A 14,361-nucleotide genomic window follows, 5' to 3' on the forward strand; every position below is an offset into this window, starting at 1 on the left:
GAGCATCTAGTATGATAATAGAGGTGCATTTTAGCCGAAGGGAATTTCGAAATTCCGGCTAGAAATAATTCTAGAACAACATTAATGTACAACAATGCGAAGTAAGTGGAATGGGCATTTTTGAGGGTGCGTAGAGAATAGGGCAACTTCACGATTTTTTTTCTCAGGATCTACTGCAGATATTAATTAGAAATTTTTTGAGCATCTAGTATGATAATAGAGGTGCATTTTAGCCGAAGGAAATTTTCCAATATCGAACAGAAACAGTTCTACAACAATGTGTAACGATGCGAAGTAAATGGAGTGGGTATCTTTGAAGTTGCGTAGAAAATAGGGCAACTTCACGATTTTTTTTCTCAGGATCTCCTACAAATATTAATTTGAAATTTTTTGGGCATCTAGTACGATAGCGGAGGTGCATCTTAGCCGAAGGGAATTTCGAAATTCCGGCCAGAAATAATTTTAGAACCGCATCAATGTGTAAGAATGCGCGTTGTCACAGAGGCCCTTCCTCAATTTCGCAATAGTCTATGACTCCGACCGGCAAATTCAAATTGATTACTCACTCGAGGTTACAAAACGCCTGGCCCCTGTCCGGAAGTTCCTCTACGATGGAATTCCTCGAGTTCCGAATCGATTCGAACGGTAGAAATAACTCGATGTCTTCTGAATTAGTGGTTTCTAGATGGGAACGCACCGAAGGAGTGTGGCGCAACGAGTACTATAAGACGAGGCCTCTGGAGTTGGAGCGCAACTAAACAACTGACTTTTATGCTGGAAGCTCGACGAGAGGACGGCCATACACGAGTAGTAGTGGTACCGCACGACGAGTTAGGCTAGCAAAGTCTGCAAACAACCGACAGATTCCGTTCAACGACTTTCACTGTTTGCCCAGAAGCGTTTTCCATAGACGGTGCGTGCGTGTGTGTGCGCGCGTCGCGCTTCGGGTTTTTTTTCCCGTTTTGTTTTGCAGCGTTTTCACTAGCCGCCGAGAGGAGAGAAAAAGAAACGGGGCTGTAATTGCTATACAGGCCCGCCGGTAATTAAGGACGTCCGCTTTTCGACTCGACTCAACTCGATTCACATCAATTTGCATGAACGAACGCCGGTGTCGCTTCTAACGTCGGAAACGGGCTCCGCACGCTGCGCGGACTATAGTACTATTTTCCATTCGAGAAAAGGTGCGTACCATTCAGGAGAAATTATATGTGTAATTAGAGATTCGATGTGTAATTAAATCCCCTTTCTTTTCTAGGTAAATTGCTTGCTTCTTGTACCATTCGTACCTGAATGTAATGCTTTCCGGATTTTTTATTTGGCTCCTCGACGTGGTGCAGCTTTTTAGTAAACAATCGTATCGCCTAATGCAAATAAGTGTAAGTGCTTCCCAGGTTTTCTCGTGATTTTGGGTTTCTAATTTATTCGTGCATTTTGGTGAAAAAGAACGTCTCCAAATGCTTAAAAAATTTTCTTCGTGACCGAGACCAACGTGGATTTGAAGACTGAAGCTTCCTCTTGACAACGACATTTTGAAAATTGATGTACGATTTTTTCTAGTCGTTTTATCGAGCTCCGCACGAGAGGACTGTCGTCTTTGCAACATTATAAGTCGCACCATGTGGGTTTTCCATGTGGACCAATTTTCAAGCAGTCCTTGTAAAAAGGAGACTTCAATCTTCAAACCCATTCTGAATTCATTCCCAGAAAAAATTTCTTCATGTTTTCACAGAGTAAATGTTTTTCGAATTTACAGTATTTTCGAGGAAAAATGGGCCTCCGGTTTCTCGTCTGCTACATCGTGTGAAAATATTTTCGTGGAAAATGGGCGCTGCTCATTTTAAAATGCTCAAGCTTCAAAATGAGACCAAGTTTATTGCTGCACTATTTTTTTTTTAAGGAAATTGTTTCACCCTCAGCACTCGAATGGCGACTGTAAGGCGCCACTAAAAATTGCAGTATCATTATTCAAAATATTGTTTACATTATTAACACATCTTGCGACTAAATCTTGAAGCGACTAAAGTCGTTTTTCACGGATTATTGATGGATCATTGTTATCGATGGGTTTTTACAATAAAACCGGATAGACAAGCGTTGCAAAAATACAAAACGCAAGAATGAATGCAACACGGTAAGACTTTGGCGGCAAATTGCCCGATGTGTGTTAAACAACACATCAACAACAACAAGATGTGTTAAAGTATTTAATAAATTACTAAACATTTCAGTACTGTACGAGTAAATTGCACCATTGTCGTACGTATAGCATGACAAAATATATGTAGAAGGGAAATATTCTCGGACGGAAGAAATGTTTCGTTTCGGAGTTAAAATGGCTTCGAGAGCAAAGGGTTAAATGTCGAGGATTTTAGGAGAATAAATCTTTAATAAATCTTTTCGGACCGTCTGCACGCGCTTCGCAAAGATATTGCAAATTCGAAAACGGACGTCGTTTCAGTTCGCGTACGTTTGCTTCCAGACGAGCGCTCGGTGCGTTCGTCGCTTTTCCGCGTTTCCCGATACGTTTGTTTTCAGCGATACCTGGATCTGTATCGGGCGTAGACTATAGACGGGATCGACTGTAAACAAGGCCCGGCGAAAAACAAGCCGAGACGCCAGATAATCGCTCGGAGGAATGCGAAACGCGGCTTGTGCCAAGAGCGAAAAATGTGTCGCTAAGGGACACGGGAGGCGGAGAGACGCGGTTCGCAAAAGATCTCGAGATGTTCCGCGAGAAGTTTCTGACGTGCTCCGATGCGTTTCTGCGAGCGTGTTGTTAGCTGGTGCGATGAGGTCACTCCTCGAGTCCGCCGAGAGATGATATCACTCGAACCTCGAGGAGCAACGATTTGTTTACAGGCGCGAAACGATTTCTCGATGTTGCCTCTCGATGTTGCATTCCCGTCGGCTGCAGCTTACGTGCATCGTCTCGCTGGAAAGTTCTCTCGCGGGTACCGTCCGCGAAACTGTTGCACTTTTACGGAATCGATTCAATTTTCCAAAGAAATTGAATCGTTCAGCAAAAAAAAAAGAATAACTTTCAGCAATTATGTAATTAAGTTTGTTCGGAATTGGTAGTGTTGATATACAAAACAGTATGAGTAATCGGAAATGGAATTATACTAGTCACTATACAGTCGGTGTACAAAGTATTCGTATACTCTTTAAACATAAATAATTTTTTACAATTCGAGCGAACGGCTTGAATTTTTTTGGAGATGTTAGAAGGATTGATTTACTAAGTGATGCATAAATAATTCTTTCTTTTTAATTGCTGTTGGTCGTAATTGCAAAGAGAAAAGTAGAGGTCAGGATTTTTCAGTTTTTTGTCTGTGTCTGTGATGAGAATTTAAATGGTACCGTTTGTAGACCTAAGTAAGCTACTATAAAACTATAAAAATTATAGGCATTGCGAGATGTCAAAATCTTTGAATTTAGGGTTTAACATTAAACCAAGGATTAGCAGTATCCAGTAAATATTGCCTTATAAAAATGGCAACCCTAAAAACTTATTATAAATAAATGCTTGCACAAGGAAATTAATTCCGCTATTTTCCGTAAATGAATTTTTATAGTTTCAATAATTGTAAATTATAAAACCTTTTGTGCATGTAAATAACTTAGATCGACAACAGGCACATTTTAAATTTTCATTACAGACCCAGATAAAAAATTTAAAAATGACCTCACTTTTTTCCTCGCAATTACGACCAATACCAATTAAAAAAAAATTATTTATGCATCACTTAGTAAATTAATCCCTCTGACATCTCTAAAAAATTCAAACCGTTTGCTCCGATTTTAAAGAAGTTATTTATTTTTAAAATGTGTATGAATACTTTGTGCACCGACTGTAGACACGTTAATGCCTCATTAGCGTAACAAATATATGCACGTTTACCGCGAGGTTACCGTGCGAAAGTCTCGTGATAATTGTTTATCTACACTTTGTTCTAAACGTAGAAGGATGCGTAAGAGATATGCAGTTAACTTATCAGGAATAGTAATTTTACGCGATAGTAGAATGTTTTTAATGCGGACCTCTATGCAAAATAAAAATTGTACAAAACCGGAGCCAAACCGAAATTTTCCTTAATGATTTTTACTAGACTGCGGGTTTTATGCGTTTATGACAAAAATGAGTGTGATTCAAAACAGTAAAAATATTAAAAGCGTTTAACAATGTCGACATACCATATTTAACATATAAAACTGATTAATGAGCAAAATAAATTTTTGCTTGACTCCTGTAGATTGCAATTGATGTATAAAAATTTCATTTTGCATAAACATCCGCAGTCTAGCGATAGAGTTGTATTTTTGAATTTTTTTAAGAACTGCGACAATTACATCTAGAATAAAAGGAACTTTTTCCAGCTGTCGCATCGATCACTTACAGTACTTTCTCTGTATACGTCGTCAAGGCCTGGAGGATAAACGTCGCGGAATTATCCCCACTACGTCGAGGAGTGTAAGCATAACACAGCTCCGCTATAACTCCTGCACGATATACGTCGCTGGCAAGACCAGTGTCGTCGACATATATCGAGAATTCACCGTATTTTCAAAATTAATTAACCAGAGCTGAACGAATACCTTGCAATTTTTAAAATTGCGGAAAACAGCTAGGCCAATAAAGAGAAGAGGCAACAGCGAAAACTAATGCAGCATGCCGGCGTTTCAGAAAGAAAATTTGCCGGTGCAGCATGTGTTTTTCCGTCCATTGTTAAGATACTTCCGAAAGTTTTCCATCGAGAAAGCAGCTTCAGTTGATAAACAATCACCCGTGCGAATCAACGTGCCCCGCATACCATGATCAAAACAACGACAAAGGCGCGCGCAATGAAGTGTCATTAAAAAATGCCATGCCGGCGGGAAATCATCTTGCACAATGGAAAGATTCTTGGAACGCACACACGGAGCGAGCTGTTACTACCGTAACGAATGTATTTATAGTTATTATGACGCGTATTTTTAGTCATTGATAAAGCCAATCTGGACGCGGGTAAGAGGGATAATGATGCATACGCTGAAATGTCACTTTAAATGCCATCGTACGGTTATTTAGCCGCCCATTTACGTCATTACATCGATAAACCACTAATGTTGCTTTCGCAAACACGCGCAGGTGAATAAAACTTGCGTGGCGCAACGCTTACTCGACCGTTACGCTAATCATTCTAATTATAATGTACAAATACGTCGATCCTAAATAAAAAGAAACAGTTCAAATATAAATAATATAATTAGAAGCATATTCTTGGGGACTCTTAGGGAAAATGATGAGTCACTTTTAAGTAAATACTTTCGAATCACTTTTGAGAAAATAAAAATGATAATGCGATTTTTAAAAATTCCATTTCTTTAGAAACTTATTAAATAACGACCATAGTACATCGTGTAAATGAATATTCTCTTAAGGATTTTGTGCATTTACAAAAAATAGGTTAAATTTTCGACTTTTTAAGACGATTAAAATGTACAATCAGTCTGGTAACGAATAAGAATGATTTTTATCCTTTTTTTGGCAATTAATTCGCAATTCGGTGCCCAATAGAAATTCGCGGAATCGCGAAATAGTATGGCAATCGATGGCCGGCCCAGGCTGTTCGTTTTACAACAAACGAGCTTCCCCGCCATCATCAATTTGCATTTCCCATAGGGAGATCATATCCGAATGTACTTTTCATTACTTTACCGTGATCAAAATATATCTTATTCACGAGATTCTTTCTTTGCGCGTTGAATTAGTGCAGCTCCGGGTAGCCGGTTAATTAATAGCATGCTCCTCTGGGTTGCAGCCCAAACAACAATACGTCGTAACCGCTATAGTAAGAGAGGGGGGAACTGCACACACAACAGTGACCTTTTTGCGAGTTAGGTTCCCACGTGTGGGTGGCAAACTGGTCCGGGACGATCGTGATCAGACCGTGCAGTGTGCATGCAGTGGTTCCCAGACGTTTTATGGTTATCGAGATCACGACCAATATGGTTTTGCGGATTTTAATCGTGCTTTTTGTCGAATAATCAACGTGGTTACGCTATAATACCTCATCGTGCAATATTTCATTCTTCAACACAACAATAACCTTCAATACCATACATTTGTTCGTGAAAAATTTCAATCTGTTGATTTAACATTAGATAACACGTTTAATCAATGTAAAAATAATATATTGTCTTCATACTGAAGTTCTGGGAGACTATCGGGACCGAAATGTCACTTGTATCGAGCACAGACACTGTTTCTTGACCGACCGTCGTTAGCAACGAATGTTTAAAAGTGGTATAACACTTTTGTTTGTAATTATTTCGCTATGGAACTTCTACCATTCTATTCGCCACAGTTTTCTGATTAAAAAGAGCCCAAACACGATAGGATTCCGATCGTATTTACTCGAGTAATCCACGATTTAGTGGAACCTCTGTTATCCGAACTCGTCTGGAGCGCGTAAGCGTTTCGATGATAGAACGGTCACCGGTGACCGAATTATGTCGTGCTTGGGCTCATTTTACGCGGAAAAACGCCACGAATACGTTGGTAAAAGTCTCGTAACTTCAACAGACGTGGGGCTCCTGTATCCATTCGAAAAGAACACACGAAACATTTCGACTACCGTTTCTACCAACTCATTTTCCAAGATTGGGTTCTTTCACCGTTGTTTTAGCGTGTTTCAGACGTTTTCCCAAGAATCGTACAAGAGTCACGGTCTACGCTCGAGAAAGGCAGCAGCATAAAGGACGAAACAGGTGAATCACAGGTTGAAAGAGCAAAGTTCTCCGGCAATCAACGTTCCTAATCGGACGCGATCTGACTCACCTGGCAATAAAAGATCTATTCAGCTCTCGGCGGACAATGAGTTTATTCAATCGCCGTTGCAATGAGGAACGATCAGGCAGGAAGGAACCGTACTGTCACTGTCATCGAAGCGCGATGGATGGTCAAGCGACTCGCGTGACAGGAATATGCCCGTCATTCGGCCCGTAGACGATACTATATTAGATATGCCGGGCCAATGCGTTCTCAGGGTCCATTAATTTTGTCCGCAAGGAGAGGAGGTGCGTTTAGAAGCGTGTCGAACGCGTCTGAAATGCGTTCCGAGATAGATTCGGCGACGAGAATGCGGAGCAAGGCTTCTTGCGGGCGTGTTATGGCAGCGTTTATGTCCGTATACCCAATGTTAAACGCCGCGGAATGCCGGATAGTCGCTGTCAAAAATCTCTGTTAATTTAAGTGCTCGTTTCCTATAATGGCACTTTTTTTTTATTCAATTTGTTACTTCTTCCACAATTAAATTTAATGCAAGCGACTCTCGGGTCCAGCTTCTTGAAAAATGGTGCAATTTAATATACGTCATTATTAGACTGAGGATGCATTTATGGGTTCCGGAAATTTTCAAAAAATGCTAGAATACAAAATTCGACAGAATGTAGTGGAATTTTTATTTAATTCATATTTACAAAAGCTACTACCACTGAAAATAAGATTGTACTTGATTTTATTTTCTTGAAATTCGTCTACAAAAATTTGCAAATTGCATAAACATCCAGTCTAGCCATTCTATGTTGCGATCGTAGCAAACATTCGTGAAAACGAAGTGAGAAATTCTCTGTTTTGGGAATTTGAAGTGGATTATTCGGAACACGATTGAATCGAGCATGAAACCTATGGGAGACGAGTTAAGGCCGTAGGTAGTTCCTACGCAATGATACCGCACCATATTTAATACACATTCCGGGGGCGGGAAGTATTTAATACTGTGTAATGATATTGTGTTTAACGGTTAATAGGATGAAACATCGCGAAACAGTAGCAGTCGCGGAATAATGAGCGGAATTGAACGGGAGGGGAATACGGATCGCGAAATTCCATTCGTGCGGTATCAGCGGTCCGAATCGCGCGGATTCCATGTATCCCGTAGTCCCGAAACTTCCGTTAGACATTTACACGCATGATTCTTTGGTATTCTGATTTCCCCGTATATATAGAGTAATATTTCCACTGTGAAAATTCCGTCAGTTTTTCCCCCGCACGATTTCGTCTAAATTCTCTTTAAACGGAGGGATAGACGCCTGTTGCGATGCATCAGGCAATTTTCAATCTTTAGCAATAAACAAATAGCTAGTTATTAACATCTTTCATCCCCTCGAGATTCTATTGTCTCCATACCGACGTCCCGCAGGCTTGTCAGGACCGAAATGTTACCAATATCGTGTACAGACATTATTTATTCGTCTCTCACCGCTGGGGTCGAATGTTTAAAAGTGGCATAGCACTTTTGTCGGTAATTATTTCTTTATGGAACTTTCACCGACGCATTCCTGACATTTTCCCGATTAAAAAGAGCCCAAGCACGATAGAATTTCAATCGTATTTACGCGAGTAATCCACGAGTTAGTGGAACCTCTATTATCCGAACTGATGTGGGGCGCGCGAGTGTTTCGGATGATAGAATGGTTACCGGTGACCGAATTATGTCGTGCTTGGGCTCATTTTAATCGGGAATACGTCAGGAATAGAACGGCAGACGTTTCACAAAAATATAATTGCATGCAAACCAGTAGTGTCATTGAATTAACATTGTCTCGCGAGATTCCGAGGCTTTTAAGGGGTACTTTCCGAGTTACCGGGGCTAAATTAAAGCAGATATCAGATCTCTCTCTCTCTCTCGGATAGTGCTCTCCTAAGTGTTCGGAACGATCCAGTCCGATTTGCAACCGCTTTAGTACACTTTGTTCGATCTTTCCCATCGAGATAGCATCTCTTTCGGCCAATCGTCGTGACAATGGCTCGTTGCTGATCGGCGGCAATTCACGGCCGGAAGTTTGTCACCACTATCGCAATCCTCGACAAACTGCTTCCAGGTATCGGTTACGGGTAGCAATGAATTCGGCTGACAAAGGGACGGTAAAATAAAATTCCACGTGCGTCACCGCCCAGGCGCTTTGTGGCCAAGCCACACGAGAACGCGGCTCGCGTGACTCTTTGTCGATCTTTGGCCCTGGATCACAAGGTACAAGGCCGGGATATCTCCTCTCCTTGTCTCCGTAGAATTTTCTTTCGTTCTCCTCTCTAATATTACCCATTTCGGTCCCGCTTCTCGCACCAGGATATTACAATTAAAAGAACAGAAAAGGAGACGAAGAAGAATATTTTTGTAAACGCCACGAGACCACGCTTACGCCTATTAATTGTAAGGAAAATTGCAAATTTCTATTATTTTAACTTGTATTATTTTCGGAAATAGACATTGTAGAGTTGCGTTTCGAGAAATTGTCGCGATCGATTTGCGTGCGCATGGGCCCCAGGACTGGGATTTAAATTCGTATTGACACGCGAGATTATTTAGGCGATACCGGAGCAAGATTAACGATGGAAGGAACGCCTGCGAAGAGTTTATTCGGTTTCCGATGTCAAGCACTTCGGGTCTAATTGCATTGGGGGACTTTATTTTCGCTGATGAACAGGCTGCCGCCAGTAATTACTTCGGAGTCGCTCGATTTTTTAACGGAAATCAATTATGAAAGAGCGACTTTTTCCCATCCATTGGTGCTGACATTATATACAGTAAATTCTCGATATATGTCAAAGACTTGTCTTGCCACGTATCGTCCAGGAGACATACCCTAACCGTGTTATGTTTTCACTCCTCGAGCTTCGCGACCCTGCGCAGTGTCGCGAATGGCCATTCTAGGTGGAAAAAAAATCATAGATCGTTTCATGCTTCTTCAAACCGATTGAAACTTTCTGTTAGGTCACGAAATGAGGCTGAACATATTAAGTACAATTAAGAGACAATTAAGTTGACGTTTGTATTTTTCTTCCGGTTTTCGACCAGTCGCGACGCTATGGTTCTGCGGTACATATTTTTCAATGATTTGATGACGATAAATAGACTGCGAATTTTAGGCATTTATGGTGAAAAGTGACCAGGCGAAATTCCAAAATAATTTAAGGAATACATAAACATGTACACTGGCCGACGAATGTATTCAAACGCCCTTGAAAACAGTATTTTTAAAATCAGACCAAACGACTTGACTTTCTTTTTTTGAGCAATTAGGTTTTGCCGAATAACGTGCAAAAAAGATTTTGAAAAAATTGCTAGGAATTATAAGAGCAAGTAAAAAAGGCACTCTCCAAAACTTTGTTATTTGAGCCTGTAATCAAAATTTCAAATATGCGGTTTGTAGATCTACGTTAATTATACACATGCTGAAAATTTAAGCATTAGCTTAAAGCTTGTTAAGCATTACAACAAAGAGCAATTTGTAAAAAATGATTTATGCATTATTTAGTAAATCAATCCTTCTAACATCTTCTAAAAATTCAGGCCGTTTTCTCCAATTTTAAAATAGTTACTTGTCTTTAAAAGGTGTATGAATACTTTGTACGCCGATTGTATATCGCTATTAAATGAATTATTACGGGCATAATTAGGCTCAGTAAACATTCTTCATAGAAGAATATATGAATGTTATATCTATTTTCTGACATGACATTTTTCCACCTAAAATGGCCATTCGCGACACAGTGCCGCGGCAGTGGGGATTATTCCGCGACGTTTATCATCCAGGCCTCGGCGACATATACAGAGAGATCAGTGTGATGTGTACGAAAATATCTTTACACATTTATTTTATTTGATTAATGGCTTGATTAATGGCTTTGGAACGTCACGGAAAATACAGTCTAACATGGAAGACAATTAAAAATGAATTCTCTAGCTCGAGGAAGATTGCCCGGTGATTTCGTTCGAGTCGGTGCTCGAGACTCCAGGTGCTCTCTTTCCTTCTTCCGGGCTCGGGAGGCGAAAAATCGCGAGCTCCTCGAAGAGGGTAAACGTAAACGAGCGGTGCCTCGATCCGGCAACACACAATCGCACGCAACACTCGGAGCGGCCGGTAGTCTTCCGGAAGTATCCTCAGATAAAGGAATTATAACGATGAAAATCGCCTTTTCGCATCGCGGCCGGAGTGCGCCACTCGAAACGTATACTAATCCTCTCGGGCGGCTCTTCATCGCGGAGGAAACTTTAAGAGCGCGCAAAAGTCCAGGGGCCAAATGAAGGATCCCCGGGAATAAAATAGATCGGCGGGAATTCGCGTGCAAAAATTGTGTTCGCTCGGCCGACGACCGAGGCGAACGAACGAACGAATGAACGAACGGGTTTCCCTCGTATTTTTAACGCCGAAAAAACGGACGAAAACGGAAAAACGTCGGCTCCTTAAGTTCAACGATTCGACGGGGCGCACAGTGCGGACAAGCCGGCACATCTCACTACATTTTTATTTGACGATGCACGAAAATTTCCTTTTGCAGAACTCTTCATTAGCAGGAAATGCATATTATTATTCATTTAAACATCATTTAACAATTTTTTTTTATGCATAAAAATAATTTCTTTTTCCAACTTATTAATTTTATTGTTAAATTTAATTTTTTGTGACTAATTACCATTGCATATGCATTAGTAACCAAATTTAGATTTTTGTGAAAAAATTTGACCATGGAGGCACTCTCTAAAGTGCCACAAATCGGAAAATGTTATATTAACTATAAATGAGTGTGCAATAATAATTCTGTGTAATGGAAAGTTCTTACCAAGGAATATGCATTCTTTATACATTTAATAAAGTAGATTTATTTTTTGTACAAATTTTCAACGGTGGTGTTATTTGTTAATTGCATGTAAAACTTCAAATTAACATAAAACAAAAACGGCAAAAGATGTCCTGAGATTTATGCATATTCGGATACATTACTTATTATAGTTGAAGAATTTCATAGTTTTAGTTGCCACTTTCTGCGACTCTCAATTTTATAAACTTTTTAAGAAGAGTCCATACCTTTCCTTCAGGATCTGTCGTGGAAAATTCGTTATTTTCTTGTTAAATGTATTAGTTATATTGTTAAATTTAATTTTCTGTAAATAATTAACAATAAGTATACATTTGTAAACAATTTTGGTTGTAAAAAATGTTGCCATTTGTTCGCCACAGTTACAGTGGGGAATTTACTAGGACAGTTCAATATTCGTGTATATCACGATATGAAATACATTTCTTTTGCAAAACATGCGTATTAGGATGGAAATTGTTAATAATAATCATATAATAACCATTTTTATGCATCATACAATTTTGCAATAATTATATATCAATCATTTTTATGTATTTTTAATTTGTTTTTAATATATGTTTTATAACTATTGAAAAAGTAATAAGAATGTAAGGATAGATCGAAATGTGCAAGATCACGAGAGACAATGATTTTGAGTCGCAATCAAAGTACTGAGAATGACTTGGATAGCGAAGCAGCAGCAGCATGCTCGGATAGCATTTTGTTGAGTTTATTCATTTTATTCACTAGTATTATAATTTGTTTAAGTTTATTATTGTTAATTTTACATATGGTTCATTTATTATTAATTTTGTTCTGAACTTGTTAGTTTTTAAAAATAAATTTGTTAATTTTTAATAATAAATTTTTTTTTGTTAAAATTATAAACTATATGGGTAAATATAATTGTCTGTAAAAAATTTCCTCTATATATGCATTAATGGCGATGGAAAACAGGCGATTTGTCCGCACTGTGCGGCGGCGCACAGTGGTGCCAAGGCGGCAAAAAATTCATTTTATAAATTTTCGATTTTTATAAAAAAAAATTATTTTTGTATAGCCTAGTAGTGCGTGCATGATGTGCCAAAGTCAGATTTTTTAAAGGAGATATACGCATGGTAAATATCCATTTCCTCGCTCCTGGGAATTCATCAGTTTTCAGTGCGATAGTTATGTAATTACTCCGCCTATAATTGAATACATAGGGGTCTACAAATCACATGGGTTATTGCAAATGGTTTCAACTATTAACTGGCAAAAGAAATTTTCCAACAAAAGTCGTTTAACATTAAGTAATATGGACTAACCTGAAGCCCCTTTGCGTTACGCTCATTTTTTATTTATGGAGGAATGCAAAAAATCCTTTGGATAGCTTCGATCTGGAACTAATCGTTTTGACAAGTTATAATATTGATCTAGCTTTGTGCAAAATTTCATGAGATACTTCGAGATGCTTTCGCCGCAATTTAAGTTTAAATATCAACTTTCAGAATTTCCAAGAAAATTTCAGGTGAAATAAAAAAAAATGTGACATTCATAGATATAAAGAAATATTTATATAACAATTTTTTATGTTAAATAAACAAAGTTTTCGTTCACTGGACCACTGTCGCAAAAATGCAACAGGTATTTTTTTGGTAGTGCTCCAATGAACGCTATAAAAATAATTTATGTAAGATAAAAAAATTGTTATTAAATATTTTTTTATACATAAAAAATTAATAAATCATATGCACTTCACATTTTTCTTTATTATTTAGAAATATTTCTAAAAAATTTCACCTGGAACATCAAATAATCGTAACTTTCGCAACGATTCACTCTTGGAAATTCTGAAAGTTGATATTTAAACTTAAATTGCGGCGAAAGGGTCTCGAACGGTCTCATGATTGTTTGCACAAGGTTAGATCAATATTACACCTTGCCAAAACAATTAGTTCCAGACCAAAATCTATTAAAGTATTTGTTGTATGCTTCCATAAATAAAAAATGGGCAGAAAACGGAGATTTTCGATTAGCCCATATTACTTCATGTTGACAACTTTTTACAAAATTTTTTTTTTGCCAAATAAGCGTTGTACCTGTGGCAATCTCTCCACAAATGTTCAAACAAATTCGTTGGATAGTTTCGTTTTTACAGATTTTTTGCCGGTTTTTGGCCATTCGGCACCACTGTGCGGCGGCGGCGGCAGCTGGCTCGCTTTATTTTTTCATCGCTGCTAGTGCAAATATTATTATTGGCCACGGAGAGGACCTGATCCGCGGATTTCGCGGAACTGGGTCGAAATAATCGCGCGAACCTTTTTCGCCGTTCCGAGAACTGCGAATTTTTTTCGAATCTCCTCGGCCAAATACTCCCGAAGTCGGAGAAACTGCGCTCAACTTGACATTGGAAGTCTCAGCTACCAGAAGCAATTTTTTTATTCGTATCCACACCAATTTTTCACCACGTTTTTATTAGCTCCCTTTCGGTACAAATTTTGCAAATGATTTTAACCCTTAGCACTCGAATACCGACTGTAAGGCGCCACTAAATATTGCTGTATCGTTATTAAAAATATTTTTTGCATTATTAACCCTTAGCACTCGAGTGGTGACTCTGAAGCACCACTAGAAATTGTTGTGGCATTATTTCAAAGGAATTTCGAAAAATATTACAAAATATTTGTTGCATTACACAATTTGTATTGAATAGATTACTAAACATTTAAACATTATATGTGGAAATCGGATCAGCT

At 38.8% G+C, this 14,361-nt stretch overlaps 1 protein-coding gene across 11 annotated transcripts in view; it reads right to left on the reverse strand.

The window, feature by feature from the left end:
- Tmod (tropomodulin) overlaps window positions 1–14,361 on the reverse strand; it is a 128,606-nt gene that overhangs the window by 52,422 nt on the left and 61,823 nt on the right. The window contains exon 1 of one of the 11 annotated variants that reach the window (XM_076800405.1): window positions 567–761. The exons of the other annotated variants lie outside the window; for them this stretch is intronic. The gene's annotated coding sequence lies outside the window, so the exon portion shown is untranslated. Of the gene's footprint in view, window positions 1–566; window positions 762–14,361 lie in introns of those variants that run through there. 11 annotated transcript variants of the gene reach the window in all.

Source organism: Halictus rubicundus, chromosome 14 (genome assembly GCF_050948215.1).
Source record: "Halictus rubicundus isolate RS-2024b chromosome 14, iyHalRubi1_principal, whole genome shotgun sequence".
In the NCBI taxonomy this organism is placed as follows: Eukaryota; Metazoa; Arthropoda; class Insecta; order Hymenoptera; family Halictidae; genus Halictus; species Halictus rubicundus.